The sequence below is a fragment of the Salmo salar genome, chromosome ssa18 (genome assembly GCF_905237065.1).
Source record: "Salmo salar chromosome ssa18, Ssal_v3.1, whole genome shotgun sequence".
NCBI lineage: Eukaryota > Metazoa > Chordata > Actinopteri > Salmoniformes > Salmonidae > Salmo > Salmo salar.
Genome location: NC_059459.1, coordinates 76,933,827 through 76,938,295, shown reverse-complemented (window position 1 = coordinate 76,938,295; position 4,469 = coordinate 76,933,827).

Here is a 4,469-nt window from a genome sequence, read left to right as displayed (position 1 = left end):
AAGCTTCGTGTCATCACAAAGAGGAACTTCAGTGAAGAGGCTTTTTTTTACATTATCTTTATTTTAGTGACCTTGATTGTATTTCATCTAATCCCTGAACCTGATTTAGCTTGGAGCCTTTCTGCAGATGTCTTCAATACTGTTGTAGATAATCATGCTCCCTTAAAAAAAAAATCAGGGTTAGAGGTCAGTCGAATGCGTGGTACACTCCGGAATCATCAGAAGTCATTCACAAAAGAGATGATGCTTGGGTCAAGGCCAGGAACACAGTCTTACACCCGGACTGGCAAGTTTTTAAGCAACTGAGGAATCATTGTGCAAGACAAATCAGAAAGGCTAAATCAAATTATTATGCAACCACACTTTCGGATTGTAATGGGAACCCGGCTGAATTCTGGAAGATCCCTGAAGGGTTCAACTTCCTCCTCTGCAACAACAAATTAAATCAGACACTGGCCTCATTATAAAAAAATCCATAATTTGATGCATTTAATCACCATTTTATTTCAGCGGGCTCTCTCTTTGCAAGAACTTCTAAGCCTATTCACAATGATATTGGGCTGGATGATGATAGAGGAAACTTGCTGAATGATCAGAGAATTTATAGTCAAAGATTTTCTTTTAGGCTATTTACAGAGAAATAAGTCCTGGATGCTTTGCTAGCAATAGACAACAATAGATCCACAGGGGCCAACCAATTGGATCCCGGTCTGCTTAAGTGTGCGGCACAGATCATTGTTGGCTCAATAACCCCCATTTGTTATTTAACGTTGTTATCGGGAAATATTCTAAAAGTATTGGAAATCAGATCTTGTGCTGCCACTCCATAAGGACGAGGATAGTAGAGATCTTAATCATTATCGCCACATTTCAAGGCTTCCTGGTCGAGATAAGATTCTAGAACCTTCGTTGAGTGTTCAACTTTGCTCTTTTTTTTATCTGAGAAATGTATTCTGAATGTAAACCAATCAGGGTTTAGGCCTGGGCAGAGCACTGTTACAACAATCACTTTAGTTGTTAATGGGCTTGTCAATGCTAAAATGAAATGTGCTTATTTTGTTTGTTGACCTGTCAAAACGTTTTTGATACTGTTGTTCATGCTATTTTATTAAAATAGGTTGTCCTCGATAGGCCTGAGCTCTGACGCCTGTTCGCGGTTTCATGATTATCTTAGTGACAGAACTCAAGTCATCGTGATTGATGGGGTTACGTCAGAATTTCTCGACGTACATTGTGTACCACGGGGGTTGATTTTGGTACCTGTTCTCTTCACTATTTATATAAACACCATTGGTAAATCGGTTCAAAATGGTAAACTTCATCTGTATTTGTATGATAGTATTATGTATGCTATTGCCCCGACTGTTGATCTGGCTGTGTCAAAATTACAATCGAATTTGATATCTGTGCAGGAATCACTTACTTATTGAAAACATGTGCCTAATATGGGCAAAAGGAAATACATGTTGTTTTCAAACCCTCGTAAGAATGTTCCAGATTAACTACTGTATATGTACATAGTTTGGGTATAATGTTTACAGTGCATTCGGAAAGTATTATAAAATGTATTCAATAGTTTTTTCCCTCATCAATCCACACACAATACCCCATTATGACAAAGCAAAAACAGGTTTTTAGAAATGTTTGCAAACCCCCCCCCCCCCAGGCAATATCACATTTACATAAGTATTCAGACCCTTTACTTAGTACTTTGTTGAAGCACCTTTGGCAGCGATTACAGCCTGGAGTCTTCTTGGGTATGACACTACAAGCTTGGCACACCTGTATTTGGGGAGTTTCTCCCATTCTTTTCTGCAGATCCTCTCAAACTCTGTCAGGTTGGATGGGGAGCGTCGCTGCACAGCTATTTTCAGGTCTCTCCAGAGATGTTCGATCGGGCTCAAGTTCGGGCTCTGGCTGGGCCACTCAAGGACATTCAGAGACTTGTCCCGAAGCCACTCCTGTGTTGTCTTGGCTGTGTGCTTAGGGTTGTTGTCCTGTTGGAAGGGGAACCTTTGCCCCAGTCTGAGGTCCTGAGCGCTCTGAAGCAGGTTTTCTCCATGGATCTCTCTGTCCTTTGCTCTGTTAATTTTTTCCTCTATCCTGACTAGTCTCCCAGTCCCTGCTGCTGACCAAAATCCCCACAGCATGATGCTGCTACCACCAAACTTCCCCGTAGGGATGGTGCCAGGTTTCTGCCAGACGCGATGCTTGGCATTCATCAGAGCAGACTCCAAGTGGGCTGTCGTGTGCCTTTTACTGAGGAGTGGCTTCCGTCTGGCCACTCTACCATAATGCCCTGATTGGTTGAGTGCTGCAGAGATGGTTGTTCTTCTGGAAGGTTCTCCCATCTCCACAGAGGAACTCTGGAGCTCTGTCAGAGCTCCCATCGGGCTCTTGGTCACCCCCCTGATCAAGGCCCTACTCCCCCGATTGCTCAGTTTGGCCAGCTCTAGGAAGAGTCTTGGTGGTTCCAAACTTCTTCCGTTTAATAATGATGGAGGCCACTGTGTTATTGGGGACCTTCAATGCTGCAGACATTTTTTGGTACCCTTCCCCAGATCTGTGCCTTGACACAATCCTGTCTCAGAGCTCTACGGACAATTCCTTCAACCTCATGGCTTGGTTTTTGCTCTGATATGCACTGTCAACTGTGGGACCTCATACAGACAGGTGTGTGCTTTTCCAAATCATGTCCAATTAATTGAATTTACCACAGATGGACTCCAATCAAGTTGTCTCAAAGATGATCAATGGAAACAAGATGCACCTGAGCTTAATTTAGTCTCATAGCAAAGGGTCTGAATACTTATGCAAATAAGGTATTTCTGTTTTTTGATTTTAATACATTTGCAAAAATGTCTAATAACCTATTTTCGCTTTGTCATTATGGAGTATTGTTCGTAGATTGATGAGGATTTTAAAAAATGTAACCGTTTTTGGAATAAGCCTGTAACATAACAAAATGTGGAAAAAGTCAAGGGGTCTGAATACTTTCAGAAGGAACTGTATGTTCATGTTGTATATACAGGGCACATGTCTTCCCTGTTAAAACAAAGGTTCAATTTAAAAAATGAAGTGCTTGGGAAGTAATCTTATACAATGTGTGACTTTGTCACAATCAATTGATCTATATATTTTCTGTAAAAGAGAATATGTATAATTAAAGGGTTCATATAAATTATGAAACATATTTAGTAGCGGTATAACATTTGGGAAAATTGGTTCTAGACTTTATTTTCCTTATCCTTTATTATTATTATTATTATAACTAATTTATGCATTTTTTTATGTGATAAAGGAACCCCTGCTACAGCAGAATGATGCGACAAAACCATTTGATGAATAGATTCAGTAAAGTTGTTATCACAGTGATCCAGCTGGTATTATCACAGTGATCCAGCTGGCGTTATCACAGTGATCCAGCTGGCGTTATCACAGTGATCCAGCTGACGTTATCACAGTGATCCAGCTGGCGTTATCACAGTGATCCAGCTGGCGTTATCACAGTGATCCAGCTGACGTTATCACAGTGATCCAGCTGGCGTTATCACAGTGATCCAGCTGACGTTATCACAGTGATCCAGCTGGCGTTATCACAGTGATCCAGCTGGCGTTATCACAGTGATCCAGCTGACGTTATCACAGTGATCCAGCTGGCGTTATCACAGTGATCCAGCTGGCGTTATCACAGTGATCCAGCTGGCGTTATCACAGTGATCCAGCTGACGTTATCACAGTGATCCAGCTGGCGTTATCACAGTGATCCAGCTGGCGTTATCACAGTGATCCAGCTGACGTTATCACAGTGATCCAGCTGGCGTTATCACAGTGATCCAGCTGGCGTTATCACAGTGATCCAGCTGGCGTTATCACAGTGATCCAGCTGACGTTATCACAGTGATCCAGCTGGCGTTATCACAGTGATCCAGCTGGCGTTATCACAGGGATCCAGCTGGCGTTATCACAGTGATCCAGCTGGCGTTATCACAGTGATCCAGCTGGCGTTATCACAGTGATCCAGCTGGCGTTATCACAGTGATCCAGCTGGCGTTATCACAGTGATCCAGCTGGTATTATCACAGTGATCCAGCTGGTGTTATCACAGTGATCCACTGTGAGACACTGTGTGTGTGATTCTGTGTGTGTGTGAGACGCAGTGTTATTTACCATCTCCCTCTCCCCAGAGGTATTTACCATCTCCCTCTCCCCAGAGGTATTTACCATCTCCCTCTCCCCAGAGGTATTTACCATCTCCCTCTCCCCAGAGATATTTACCATCTCCCTCTCCCCAGAGGTATTTACCATCTCCCTCTCCCCCAGAGGTATTTACCATCTCCCTCTCCCCAGAGGTATTTACCATCTCCCTCTCCCCAGGGGTATTTACCATCTCCCTCTCCCCAGAGGTATTTACCATCTCCCTCTCCCCAGAGGTATTTACCATCTCCCTCTCCCCAGAGGTATTTACC